Here is a 15,590-nt window from a genome sequence, read left to right as displayed (position 1 = left end):
AAGTCCAAGAACAGTGCTCAGAAACTGAGTTCAAGCCCCAGGACTGGCAAAAAAAAAAAGTCTAGGTGAAAGAACAAGAATTGAAATACAGTAACTATAATTTACATTCCTAAGACTAGAAATCATTGTGAACTATCGCTTTTCTGAAAGTAAAACTATGATGTATAAAATATAAAATTCAGGAAAATACAACTTTAAAAGAAAAGCGGACTGATCTTCATCTGTCATCCATTTACAAAAATAAAAATAAATCACCTGGCAGGGCACTGGTGGCTCACGCTTGTAATCCTAGCTACTCAGGAGGCTGAGATCTGAGGATCAAGGTTCAAAGCCAGCCTGGGAACAAAAGAACCTGAGACTCTTATCTCCAACTAACCCCTAGAAAATGGGAAATGGGGCTTGACTCAAGGGTAGAGTGGTAGCCTTGGGCTAGAGGGCTCAGGGACAGCCCCCAGGCCCAGGGGTAGGGTGGTAGCTTTGAGGTGAAGAGCTCAGAGACAGCGCCCAGGCCCAATGACCCACCCACCCTCCAAAAAAATCACCTAAGATTGTCTGGGTAACCTTTTTCTTCTTTTTTTGGGGGGGGGGGCCACAATCCTGCCCCAAGGTTAACTCTTATCTAATTTTTTAAACAAAGAAATAATTCAGTCAATATACTTTATGATTAAAATGTGATAATGTATTTCTATCCACTTAGGTGACAGGATGGAGCTGAATGTGTGCTGGTGGCTGTTGCCTTGAGGAAAGAGTTCCATTGTGGGAAGGCCCAAAAAACAATATGATTGATAAAAGCCACTTCCAAACCAGTAGATCAAGGAGATACAGTAAGCAACCAAGGGTAATCTTTAAAGAATAAACCATCTAGTTCATCTAGCCTTCCAAAAATGGTCACAGGATCACAAGATTTTTTTTAAATCAAGTCTTTATGACCACTTATCAAAATATCTTATATGTTATAGGAAACAACCAAAGCCATGATAATAGATGATGTAGTTGAACATAGTACAGGTAAAAGACTATCGCAAGGATTACAGAAAATACAAAAATCGTAACAGTGGGTCTCAACACACTTTATATTTCCCAGAGAGGTTACCAGTACACAGTCTCCAGTGATAATATTCTTTTCCATATTTTGTCTTAGGAAAACTCTGGCCTCCAGGACAATCCTGGCCCATCATGAGTTTTTGTAAGTACAAGTCATAATGGGCCAGTCATGCACATTGACTAATGAATCATCTATGATTGCTTTTATAACCAAAGTTAAAGTTGGGTACTTGTGACAGCGATCTATGGCTTGCAAAGTGCAAATATTTACCATCTTGCCCTTTGTAGAAAAAATTTGCTGGTTCCTCTTCTGGATAATTTGTTCAGTTTGATATGTTCTCTGTCTTTAGAAACTGATAAGATGGCTGGAGGTTTTTTGTTTGTTTTTGTTTTGTTTTGTTGTGGGTCATGGTACTGAACTTGGCCTGGGTGCCTGGGCACAGACCCTGAGCTCTTCAGCTCAAGGCTACCCCCTACCCTTGAGCCAAGCCCCACTTCCCGTTTTTCTAGAGTTTAATTGGAATAAGAGTCTCAAGTCCTTCGGTGTCCAGGCTGCCTTTGAACCTTGATCCTCAAACCTCAGCCTCTTGAGTAGCTAAGATTACCACTGCCCTCTAAGCAATGTACTAGATGGTTATGAAAGAAAAATCAGTAAGCCAACTACAGCAACTGACAACAGCTCTCATTAAGTCAAAGTCTGTTCTATAAAGGACAAAAATCAGAGCTGAATTTGACTGCTTATTTTGCTGTGCATCACTGAGCTAAGCTTTAGGGTTACCCTCACAAACCAGACCAGCTGAGTATTCAAAAAATTCACACTAACTGCTCAAAGACACAATACTTTGATATGAAATGGCATAGCCAAAGTAGTAGATAATGCACAGAGAAATGAACTGGGATGAAAGGGTCAGGGAAATCACCTTAAGGCTAGTCACTCAAGAGATTTCTCCTCCCCTACACAATTACAGTTTCATAAAGTGACCAGGAATTGGAAGCAGTGATTATCTATAGTTGCCTCATCTCAAAGGTCACCATTAGTACTTGGGTAGGGCTAACCTTTGAACTATACAGTACTTCCTGAATTCTCTTTATAGAGTACTTTATTTCTATGCAACCAGCCTAGCATATGCCTTTAACTACATCTTGACTTTACTATCTTAATCTATTGCTTTTCATTTAACCATACCTTTATTTTCTTTAGTGTGTGTGTGTGTGTGTGTGTGTGTGTTGTTGTTGTTGTTGTTGTTGTTGTTGTTGCTTGCTTTTAGTTTGGGATTTTGCTTTTCAGGTGGGGTTTCACTCTGTTGCTCAGGCTGTCTTCAATTTCTCAATTCAAGCAGAGTCTCCCACTTCAGTCTTCTGGAGTGCTGGGATAAAGGCACATCGCTAAATTCAGCTAGTATGTTCTGATATATTTTAGCTATCATGCTCATTGTTATGCCTTTATTAAATTGTCTCCTATGTTTTAACTGATTACTAGTTATCTTTCTCATTTCCTTGGATTTGATATCATCTTCCTTTTGCTTGTTAAGTAAGAAAGAAGCAGAGTGATCCCTGAGAGAACCATCAGCAATCAGCCAGGAAGACCAATCTCTATACTACATTTGGACTAGGTGCAGCCTTAATCTAGTGCTGGATCCAAACAAGACTTATCCTTTAGCTGATGAAATCTAGTCTAGTCCAAGAGGAACCCTGGTAGAAGCAGGAAGTCTAAAGCATCAGGGGTAACTCCAGGGAAAAGACCTGGAGCAGTAGCTAAAAATCACCTGATAAGAGGAACTGAAATACAGTCATGCATAGACATACATTCTGAGAAATGCAATTCCCTTGTGTAAAACTCAGTGTACATTTTTATAAATCCAGGCAGTCCTATCATTTAGTGATATATAATCTTTTGAGACCACCACCATATATATGTATAATCTGTTATTGACCATGATATCACGTGGTCTATAGCTGTATTTGGGGGAGAAATGGGGAGGGTGGTTGAAGGTTGAATTCAGTGTGTCCCCCTTGTTAGACAGGCACTCTACCACTTGAGTCCTAACTCCAGATCTTCTTGTTTCTATTATTTTCCAAATAAGAGTCTTACTTTCTGTCTGGTTGGCCTGGACCACAATCTTCCTATTAATGCTTCCTTCTTACATAACTAGGATGACAGCTTGTTTATTAAGATGGTGTTGTCTCAAACTTTTGTCAGTCCAGGATGACAAACCAAGATCCTCCGATCAAAGCCTTCCAAGTCGTTAAGATTACAAGCATGAGCCATCATGCCTAACTTGCATGGCTGTATTTTTATCAGCCCGGTTAATGACTCAAAATCTACACAGTACATAGAAAGGGAGAAAGCTATGCCCTGCTTCGTAAAATGAAAACAAATGCTGTATTTCAACTGGTTTCCTCCAATTTCTTTCAAAAGTCAAAGAAATAAAGGCCCTGATTCTAACTCTTAACCATAGTTAAATGCCTCGATTTTTTAAAAATATACAGCCATGTAACCTGAGGAGGAAAAAAATCTAAAAAGCCTTCTTATAAAGTAATTAGGGTAGCTAAAACAAACACTAGTTCATCTCAATTAGCTCCCAGTACTTTCTGAACACTCATTCTTGTCATCTAGTCTTCAATGGAGACTTAGTTGCTTACTACCCATCCATTTATTCTCCTCATTTTTTTTTTCCAAAAACAAGTTGTTGTTTTTTTGTAAAGCATGTCATGATATTCCTCGACCCAGCACCAGGAGCATCAAACAAAACCCTCTTAGGCAATTTAATTCCTAGAGTCATTTAACTCCTAGAGAAACAAAACTGAAAAGATCAATTGTAACAGAAATGCAACTACAAAGAGTGTGTATACCCCTTTCTTTGCTAGTCAAGTATAATAGAAGCTTTTAAAATGGAAGTTGAAAACATGTGCCATTCCATTTTGAACATGAGCCATTTGGCTCACCCTTGGTGAGCTGGCTATGGTGAAGAGCTCAGCATGGAAAGAGTGATACCAGTACACCATTTATTATCATTCAAATCGGCCAAGTCCCCCAAAGAGGGATGGGGGAAGTTGCTCCATAAAAGGGCTTGCTCCAAGCCCAATGCACTGATGAGCAGGGAGGTCTTCAGCTCACTGGGGGGCATGCCCCTGAAGCAGACCATGGGACTGTCTCTCTTCCCCTTCTCACTTTCAGGACATGAAATAAGTAACCAATTGGGCTCTACCAAGTGCTTCTACCATGATGCACTGCCACATGTCCAGAGCTGCAAGGCTGACAGATCATAGACAGAAGCCTCTAAAACTGTGACCCACACTAAACTGTTTCGCTTCCTACCTTGTATCTTAGGTAATTTGTAATGGCAAAAGAAAGTTGATGAACACTGCTTAATACAAGTATCTCCATTCCTGATAGTCACCAATATTTTGTAATAAGATGGACATGGTATCTCAAGGTGTCTCTTTTAATGATTTTGCAAAAGTGACTGAAGAAATTATTCACTTAACAGCCTATCTTACCAAAATGATATAAAAATAATTATAACTGTTTATTAGAGTGAAAGACATGATCCAGAATTTAAGTTTCCTACTAAAATACTTCTCTACATTATAATGAACTCACCTAGAAAGTACAGAACTAACAACTGAACTGGATGAGTACACTAAAGTTTCTAATACATCAAACAGCACTGTAACCAGATATCATTTATAGAAAGAGCAAATACTGACTTTTACAGCAATGAAATGCTACAACACTTTATGATTTTTAAAAATTCAAATAATTTGGTTAAGCCTCCATGTGCTTCTAAAATTTTGGTAGAATAAAGTAGATACTCATACATTTCTTTTATCGTTAGTATCTATATTATTTATAATTAAAATTTATAATTGTAATATTTTATATTCTGTTCAAGTTATCGCTGTCTCCCCAGGGTCTTAGTGTACTAAAAAACTCAGTGATACATCAGAGGTTTGGGCTGTGCTTTTGTTGGGCAGGGTAGGGAATGGGACAGTGCTAGAGTGGGACCCAGAGCCTCACACATGCTAGGTAAGTACCCTACATGTCCAGATCCAAACTGATCTGCATTCATCTTTCTATAACTTAACATAAAAACGAAAAGGATATTTCAGCATTTCCTAAGCAAAAGATGACTAGAAGACTTATATAATCCACACTGCAATCGTTTTGATGCCTTTTTTATAGTTAGGGTCTAAATATGGCAAATAAATGACTTTAATAATAAAAAATTTAAGAAGTATATTTTGATTCAACAACTTTAAATGTAAAATTCCTGTTTTTTGGTGATTAATTGGAGATGAGCCTCACAGACTTTTCAGTGCCCAGGCTGGCTTTGAACTAGGATCCTCAGATCTCAGCCTCCTGAGTAGTTACGATTATGGGTGTGAGCCACTTCACCCAGCACATATTTTTCCTTTTAGGAAGCCATCTTTATGGTGTTTGACTAGAGCACTCTATTCTATTATTATACTAAAACAACTCTTTCTTTTCAATTTCATATTTTTTGTCAGTCCTGGGACTTGAACTCAAGGCCTGTGTGTTGTTCTTGAGCTTTCTCAAGGCTAGCACTGTACCACCTGAGCCACAGCACCCACTTCCAGCTTTTTCTGTGTATGTGATAGCCAAGGAATCGAACCCAGGGCTTTGTACATGCTAGTCAAGTACCCTACCACTAGACCAAACTCTCAGCACTCAATTTCATATTTTAAGAAATTATATAATAGGCAATTAAAATTACATTATGACAATAACAAGTATAGCTTGGTGTTTAAAAAAAGTTTAAGAGGCAGGCAAGTCAGGATGCTCACAACTCTTTCTATAGAAATGGAGTGGAAACGATAGCAGAGGGCAGCACAAAGAACAGGTAGTGTGCTGCACGCATTCATTGCTCCTGCACTGAAGGTTGGGGGAGGGGGCGTTGTTTGAGAATGGCTATAATTTTTTTTACCTATTAGACTATTTACCCATTAAAATTTAAAACTGAAAAACAAAATTACCAAGAGCATAGAAAAAGTTCTTCTAAGTACTAGCCCATTCTATCAATTATGCAGATACTTGTGTCAAAGGAATCATCAGTATTTATAAACAACTCTACAGCTAAAAGTAGTAGGGTGGTTTCTTCAGTCAGACTTGTTCTTAATCAATCCTCTACCAAAATTCCAATTGCTCATCTATCTGACAATCTAATCTAACATTCCTTAGAAACTTGAAAAATGCTGAACAGTTGAAGAAGTTGAGGAAAAACTGATTCAAATATAAAGATATGTGATTACATACCAATTTTGCTCTGGAAAAATAGCTCCTTATTTTATTACCTATCTTAAATATCTTCCTACCTCTAATTTCTCCTTAATTAAATGGTGAAACAACAACAATAACAACAACCCCTATAACACCCCTTAGGTAAATTGTTCCTTTTTTTTTTCCCTGGTTAACCATCTACATTATCTCAACCCCTCAACCACAGATAAGCATAGGCAGGAGGTACTGTTCTTGTGGATTATACAAAAGTAATAACAAATCTTGAAATTCAAAGAAAAGAAGTATTATCAGTAAATTGAAAATTAAGACCCTCACACTTTAAAATAGCTATATAAATCCTTTCATTTTAAAAGCTGATTCCAAAGAGAAAAACTGGTCAAATTATCCCATCAAGAACTTGCTCTGCAGCCCTAGGAATTTCAACAGAGATCAGGTTTGTTAGTGCTCCCTAAATTTGCTTTGTTTTGTCCTTAATTAGTTTAATTATGAAAATTCTTAACTATTGAGTTAATTCTGAATTCTAATGTAATCTACCCAAAATCTAATTTACTCCGAGGTTAAGGTACTTTTATTTGGAGGCAAGAACAGTCTGAGCTCATGGTAGCTCATGACATTAATCCCAAATACTTAGAAGGCAGAGAATAAAAGGATCATGGTTTGAATTCATGGTTTGAGGCCAGCTTAATCAAAAATTAAACAATACCTCATTTTCAACTCAGCTATAAAAGAAGAAGGAGGGTAACCACTCAACTAGAGACCCTATTAAAAAAAAAAAAAGGCTAGAAGCATGGCTCAAAGGATAGAGGGACAAAAAAAAAAGACCAAACTTAAAGAGAGGAAAAAGGAAGATGCAAGAGACATATCATATTTCATTTAAACATCAAGTCAAATCATATAGGAGGTGGCAAAGAACAGAAAATAACCAAATAGTTCAACTTGAGAGACAAAGCAAGTCTATATATAACTGTATATATTAAGACTTTATTTATGCAAACATATACTACGGAGCACAAAAACTATGCTGACTGATTTACAGCCTTTAGCTGAGACCAAAATGTATCAACCACTCAGTGGACTCCTCTGCATTGTATCTATTCATAAGAATGAAGAGTATAAAAACAGGTGGCTGCTAATGCCAACCAGTCTATGTAGATATATAGATATATACATTGTTTAAAAGTATGAGAGCTCCTATGTTCCTTTACATAGTTGACATTTTTAAAGTAGAAATTGTGATCTCTAATATATTACAACTGTGCTTTTTAAACTGATATGAAACAACAAAACAGAGAACGTCAGGTAACAGAAACTCTCACATCCTGTCCTGGAGGGCTTAATTTTAGAAATATTTTAAAGGTAATAGTGTCTACTGAAATTTTAAATGCATGTATAAACTTAGAAGCAATGATATATAAATATTAGGTAATCCTTAAATAAGTTAAATTGACTAACCATGATTAAAAGGTAAGTGGAATAAATCATTTTATTCAGTAGAGCACATTTTAAATTGCAACCACAATGTGGTAAATTCTAAAAAGCAAGTTTAGGTTGGCACTGGTGGCTCACAGCTATAATCCTAGATACTCAGGAGGCTGAGCTCTGGTTCAAAGCCAGCCCAAGTAGAAAAGTTTTCAAGACTCTTATGTCCCAATTAACCACCAGAAAATCAGAAATGAATCTGTGGTTCAAATAGTAGAGTGCTAGCCTTGAGCCAAAATGCTTGGGGACAATGCCTAAGGCCTGCTGAGTTCAAGCCCCAAGGACCAACTCAAAAAAAGAAGAAGAAAAAAAAAAACAGATAATAATCCATCTCATTTTACTAATAAATATATACATATACAGTTAAAAGTGGTTTTAATCGGAAATTTTAAAACTTAAAATATTTATCTACATGCTGGTCATTTGATTATAAAAAAATTGATTTTTGTAACAAAAGTACTATGATGTAAAATAATCAGCATATTGTCCAAAATTTTTTTGGGGGGGGAGGAAAGGAGGAGGGGATTAAGCAGTAGTGAAAAGATCAAACCCCAGGCCAAGCACATAAGAAAAGCACTTTACTGTTGAGCTACACCCCAGCCCTTAAAAGATTTTTAGTATTTCACTCCAATATCTTCACTCTAGATATTTATCTTTAAAACAAAACAGTGGGACATGTTTTTTTAAACTAAATGTAAGTCATTTCTATAGTGAAATATAAAATTCAGTATCTCATTTTAACTTACTTATGCGGCAAGTTTTAACAATGACATTTTTAATAACCCTTCACCATCAAAATATTTTCCAAAGATTTAAACTGCCAATGTTATTAATTATTTTACATGACTTTATAGTATACTTTTTCCTCTAAATTAAAGCAAAAATTTTAACATCAATTTAAACCAAATATAATTACATTCTAAATGTTTAAATGTTTAAATGAGATTTTTCACAATAAAGACTCATGCTACCTAGGTTTCATATTTGCACAGTTTTGTTTTCCCAAAATACTTCTGTAAATGAATGTAATTTTACTTTACCTAGTTGTTGATGCTGGTATCTGTCACAATTATTTCCGTCTTGACCACCTACTATCTTCTCAGATAAAAGCACACTACTAAGACGTTGCACCTTAACTAATCTTGGGAAACTTTCCTGAATCCTGTCTCGCGATTCCAAATTCATGTCTCCAGAAAAAATGGGAGGAACGACTCTCTTTAAAAAATCCATTTGAAGTTTCTTCTCCATTACAAGCACACAGAAAGGTTCCTACACCAACTTCCTTGATGGGAAGTTAAGGTACACTATTTGTGTCAAAGAGCAAAGAGACGTCATGTGAATTTAGGCGGTGCTACAGACCCACAGGTCAACCACCAGCTGTTTGGAAGCTGATTTTTAGGACATGTACTGTTTGTGCTGATAACAAACCAAAGAGCTTTCCACTGTAAAACTGCACTATGTGTAGACATATAATTATACAATGGGTGGTAACAGCAATATTGAGACCATAAAGTACTTAGGCATCTATCTAGCTTAACGTTTAAAACTTTGAAGACATTTGCTGTGATAATGTAAAGACAAATTTACTTTGGCCTGAGGTGTGCCTTTCAACTAAACCTACAATGAAAGCATAAAAACAGGAACTTGTATTAAAAAAATAATGCTTATCATTTTGGAAATCTACTAATAGACTTCAGAAGCAATTTCTATAGAGTGGGAAAACAGTTCCCTGAAAACTTCATCCTATATTATGAACACCCCAAATGTACTTTAAATACTCTTCCTTACTATGATCAATTTGATTATCAGTAGTACTGACAGAAACTTGAACATAAATTATTAAAAGAAAACCGATTATTTAAAATAAATAGATTTCAGCAGTGATACTCTCTATATACTATGTTGGAAATGAACTATAAAACTTGAGGAAAGGGAGGTTAGGAGGGATAAAAACTGGGAGAAAATGAGGGATAGAGTAACAGTATTCAAAAGAAAATGTATCAATACCTGACTATGAAACTAACTCCTCTGTACATCTTTACAAATTTTATAAACTAGATCTAAGAACATAAATTTGAAGAATTTACAATGCATAGGTAGGTATGCAGTAACCATCTATAATCACAGCTAATTTGGGAGGATCTTGAGTTCAAGGCCAGTTCATGTTGTTACAAACAAAAGGGCAAAGGGCATAGCTCAAGTGGTTCAGACTTCTTCAATAAGCACAATGCTCTGGATTCAAACTCCAGTAATTAAATTTTTTAAATTAAATTTAAGTACAGAAGCCAACATCATAATTTTCTTTCAAAATAAATTATTCTACTAAATACCTTAAAATAGAAAAGTAGCTGATTTTACACCCTTAATGTCATCTAAAACTATAACAAAAAATTTAATAGAAAGAATGCCTATAAAACACTTTGAGAATTGAAGTTAGTATCTAACTCTGTCCCTTTCTTTGCCTGCCCTCTGCTGGGGGGCAAGTGAGCAAGAAGGAAATGAAGAAACAAAGGGAACAGAAAAGGAGGAAACATTCTAAGTAATCATATTTGTAACTTTGACACATTTAAATAATTTCAAGGATCAATGCATCTAGTGAAACACATTTTTTTTTTTGGTCAGTTGTGGGGCTTGAACTCTGGGCCTGAGCTCAGTCCCTGAGCTCTTCAGCTCAAAGCTACCACACAACCCCTTGAGCCACAGCACCACTTCCAGTTTTCTAGTGGTTAATTGGAGATAAGAGTCTTACAGTCTTCAGTGCCCAGGCTGGCTTTGAACCATGATCCTCAGATCTCAGCCTCCTGAGTAGCTAGGATTACAGGCGTGAGCCTCGCGCCCAGCACAATCTCATTCTTTTAGCATACAACATGAAGGAAATTATTTACATGTTTCTAACCATGAAGCAAACATCTCTATACCTATCAGGAAAAAGTTGCAAAAGAAAAACCAAAGAAGGGAGAGGGAAATGGGGACAAAAACATGAGAAGGGGTATCAATGTATGAAAAGTAATGCACTGGGGCCGGGAGTTTGGCCTAGTGGTTAAAGTGCTTGCCTAGCATGCATGAAGACCCAGGTTCGATTCCTTGGTACCACATATAGAAAAAAGCCGGAAGTGGTGCTGAGGCTCAAGTGGTAGAGCTCTAGCCTTGAGAAAGTCCAAGGACAGTGCTCAGGCCCTGAGCTCAAGCCCAGGACTGGCAAAAAAAAAAAAAAAAAAAAAAAGTAATGCACCTACTATACTATCTGGCGAATTTAACTGTAACCCCTCTATACATTACCCCTCCAAAAAAAGAAAAAAACAAAAAGAAATGTCTACTTCTGAATTGTTTTTTTTTAATCTTCACTTTTCTACAATATTACTTATATAGCTAACTACTCCTTATATAATTCATTTAAAAGTAAAGTAGTAATAAAGTATAAGGCTCAAAGAACACTGAAAATATAGTACAAATTATGTCTGGATAAAAATGGGTTTAAAAAAAGGAAGTCATATGAAAGACAAATTTGCTCCTTTTTATGAATATGATCTCATGGTCATTATATAGTAGGCTTGTTGTTTGCCTCAGGCACAGAAGCTGGACTCTTATCTATGGAGCTAGTTTGGTCTTATCTATGGAGCCCAGAGACATAGCAGTGTGCAACACAAGCTAATTATAAAGGAGAAGTTACCTTCATGTTCATCCACAATACACAAAACAAGCAGCTGTGTCTCTGTCAACTCATTGTTTAAAACTGTGTTTGAGCTGCAGAGATGAAAGGGCTAAAGGAAAAGGTACCTTAAGACAAGAGGGGCTCTAAACATTAGGTGCCTCGGAGGGGACCACATGATTTTTCTCAGATTTCTTGTGTTCAACATGCATTTGCTGAGCAGCTTGTTCAGTGATCTACAAGATCCCAAAGGCACTGAGAGATGTTTCCAAGCTTACTGTTAAGGCAAGTCACCTCTCAGAGGTATCACTGATGCTAAAGGGTTGGCTTAAACATTGTGCCTGCACTGGAACTCTGTTTTCCCTGCCCAATCAACTTCCTGTCCCACTCTCAATTTTTACAGGTGCTGATCCCTAATCATCTTTGGTTTTCAGTGAGAAAATACGTTCTGAATGTTTTTATTATCTTTAAGTAGTTATACAAAGGCGTTGCCACTCAAGAAACAGTTTATGAATAAAGTGCCTCTTGACCAATGTCTTCCCTCTCAACATTCTCACCCACCCCTCCCCTCCCAACCCACTCACTTTTCTTCATTTTTAGGTTATGTATTGAATTTCTTTGCCATTTAACAAAGGAGCTTATGTATTCAATACATCTTGAAATAGACATCTTAAAAGCCATATTCTTTTTCAGCATTAGATCCTGAGATTATATCTAGATCACTACGAGTGTCCACTACCACCCACGTCTGAAGACAAAAGGCCACCTACCAATCTCTCTATGCACTTAAATGATCACAACATCCAACTTGCTATAGGTTGAGTCTTGAATGTTCCCCAAGGCTCACATGTGTCCCACACTAAAAGCTTGGCAATACGGAGTGATGGTAGACAGGCAGGGCTCAGTGGAAAGCCTGGTCCTTAGGAGACTATGGGTCCTGGCTCCCTCCTCTCTCTTTTTCCACTTCCTGGCTGTAAGGTGAGTGGATGTGCTCCATACCACCCTGAACTTCTACCATCCTGTATTGCCCCAGCGCAAGCCCCAAACAGTACACAGCCTGGAACCTCAAAACTACCAGCCAGAATAGACCTTGATGCTTAACTAATTAGTTATATCAGGCATTTCATAGTCGTGAAAACTTAGTAACCAAGAATTCTTTTCTAAAAGAAGCTTTAGAAAATATTTTAAAATCATCTTAGACCTTCATCATTATTGAGCCCCCAGAGTATTTACTATCTTACCGTGTCACTTGAGGCTGTAATTCCTTGATGGAAACTTGGATCATCTAATCCTGATTTTATGTCCTGAACAGTTTTCAGAATTAAGCATTTAGAAGCTTGTCATCCAAGGTTCAAATAAATGGCTTCAGCTCTGAAGAAAAACAAAATTCAACATTTGCACATCAGGTATAAGAACTTTTTTTTTCTTTTTTTTTTTTTTTTTTTTTTTGGCCAGTCCTGGGGCTTGAACTCAGGGCCTGAGCACTTGTGCTTTCTCAAGGGTAGAGCTCTACCACTTGAGCCACAGCATCATTTCTGGCTTTTGTTTTCTATGTATGTGGTACCGAGGAATTGAACCCAGGTCTTCGTGCATGCTAGGCAAGCATTCTATCACTAGACCACACTCCTAGCCCCAATATAAGAGTTACATACCTTGTGGCCGGGAGTTTGGCCTAGGGGTAGAGTGCTTGCCTAGCATGCACGAAGACATGGGTTTGATTCCTCGGTACCACATACATAGCAAAAAGCCAGAAGTGGTGCTGTGGCTCAAGTGGTAGAGCCCTAGCCTTGAGAAAATCCAGGGACAGTGCTCAGGCCCTGAGCCCAAGCCCAGGACTGGCAAAAAAAAAAAAAAAAAAAAAGAGTTACATACCTACCCTCTAACTATATAACAGTTGCCTACACTGAAGATATCCTCTTCCAATAACAGCATATTACATTTTTGTCTGTTTTTAGTACAGAAGTATTCAAACAGGCAAAATTATTGAGAATATTAACACAAACATCCATTATTCCCAGTTTCAATAAAAGTCACAGCACATCGTCTTCCATGTATATCTTCATAGACCTCAAGTCTGAACTAAAGAAAATCCCAGATCTCCAAATGTTTGTTGGTAATTCAGTATTTAAGCCAGACTTAATTGGCTACTAAATCATCATTAATTGCTTACAACACTTCTACCAATCAGTGCTCAACTCCCCCCATGTCTTCCATGTGCCTTTAAAACCATTTGTTCTAATCCAAATCTAAGCAAAACCTTTAAATCTCTTTTAATCTATAGTTTTTCCTTTTTATATGGTACTGAAGATTGAACCCAGGTCTCTGGGCATGCCAGGCAAGCACTCTACCACTGAGCTACATCCCAGCCACCTGCTCCCTCCATTTCTTTGTAATACTTTAAACAAGCCAATGCCTGAACTCAGATAATACCCCATTCAATAACACATTTACTACATTACTGTTTTTTTGCTGTTGTTGTTTGGTTGGTTGGGCTTTTTTGCTGCCAGTCCTGGGCTTGAGCTCAGGGCCTGAGCACTGTCCTTGGACTTTCTCAGGAATAGAGCTCTACCACTTGAGCCTGAGCACCACTTCTGGCTTTTTTCAACCTTGTTTTCAACCTTGTCTTTTGGGACAAATCACAAAAATAACCCTTCGATTCCAACAAGGATTGCTTCCTATCACCATACTGAGGTTTTCCAATGTCATACTTTTATGTGTTCACTATTGTTGGAGCCACACTATCATAAAACTGCCCCATTTTAAGAATTACCAGCATTGCTGTCCACATGTTTTCAGTACGTCTTCAGGAGACCATTTCCTATTCTCAACATTTCACTCTTCACAGGATCAATTCACCTTTAAGTTAGCCTGGAAAATATTACTTCTGTGGCTTTCTTTCTATAGTTATTATCATTTTGAGCAGCATTGGAGGTGTGGAAAGGTTTTGTCTGTTTCCCACTTGGGAAAGAGTTTCCTCCACGTATACAATTTGACATGAGCTTATTTTCCTTTTACTTGACTGATTTGGAGAACATTTTATCTGCAGAGTACATTTTACTCCCATTTTTCTAATGGTACTTTTATGACAGGGAGAATCAGAGAGGTTCCCTATAGGCAGTTATAGTGTACACTTGGCCAGTGCTGTGGTTTCTGAGGTTAGAAAAAGTAAAAAGGTCAAATAAACAAGGTCATTTAATATTTGACAATACTAAAGAGAAAATTGTAAATAGCTAAATAACAGAAAGCTTAAAGGGCAAGACTTGATTCCTGCAGTAGGAATACAGATCTAGAAATTTCCATAGGCACCAGAGAACAGCAGCCTGGACCGATCTTTGAGGACCCTCAGATCAAATGCAGTCCCTCAGGGATAGCCTGCTTTACCCCACTCCAAAATAAATAAAATGAACCAGATGACACAATAACCTCATTTCCTTTTTGAAAAGCAGTTTTTGAATAATTAAACAAATGCCAGTATTTGCCTAAATTTAAACAAGACATAAATGTGAGCATGTCTAGTATACATTAATATAGGAAATAATGTGAAATAATAGAGAAAAACAAAGGGTAAATGGAACTCAGTGATTTTTATTACAGCATTGTCATTATAAAGTTTTGTTTAGAATATTTTATAACTTGAAAAGGAGAAAAGAAAGTTAGGTGTATGGCACATTTGGTCTCAACAAAAAAAAAATAGTTTACTTATTATATAACAAAATGTCTTTTTCATAAAGAAAGAATGCTCACTGAATATTTAGGCAAAGGTTGTTAGAAATGCTACCAATCCTATAAAATGAAAAAAGATTACTCCTGAAGGTAAAAAGATGATCACATGTGTTAAAATACCTTCGGGTAAACTACTTTCAGAGATCTCAACTGGGGATCTAAATTTGACTTCAAAATGTATTTTATGTTATACTTGAATACAGAATACATGGTAACCTAGAAATACATTGTATTTTGACTAAGAGGAACTACATTTCAAAACATGGTATCCATGAAAGTCAACTCCTACGCTTCTATTAAAACTTTCAGAAACCTTGAAAGGACTAATAAAATTATATTAAAAAATGATATATTATGCCCAGCTTTAAGAATGAGAATGTAAGCATTATCAAATACACTTAAATGATCACAGCAAAATACCAAAATAATTAT

The 15,590-nt window shown here is 36.9% G+C and overlaps 1 protein-coding gene across 1 annotated transcript in view; it reads right to left on the bottom strand.

Moving 5' to 3' along the window:
- Fryl (FRY like transcription coactivator) overlaps nt 1–15,590 on the bottom strand; it is a 219,448-nt gene that overhangs the window by 149,578 nt on the left and 54,280 nt on the right. The window contains exon 3 of the mRNA XM_090343158.1: nt 12,677–12,806. The gene's annotated coding sequence lies outside the window, so the exon portion shown is untranslated. The remainder of the gene's footprint in view (nt 1–12,676; nt 12,807–15,590) is intronic.

This window comes from Megascapheus bottae, chromosome 13 (genome assembly GCF_031878675.1).
Source record: "Megascapheus bottae isolate mThoBot1 chromosome 13, mThoBot2.hap1, whole genome shotgun sequence".
Taxonomy (NCBI): domain Eukaryota; kingdom Metazoa; phylum Chordata; class Mammalia; order Rodentia; family Geomyidae; genus Megascapheus; species Megascapheus bottae.
This window is presented reverse-complemented; position numbering and strand designations above follow the sequence as displayed.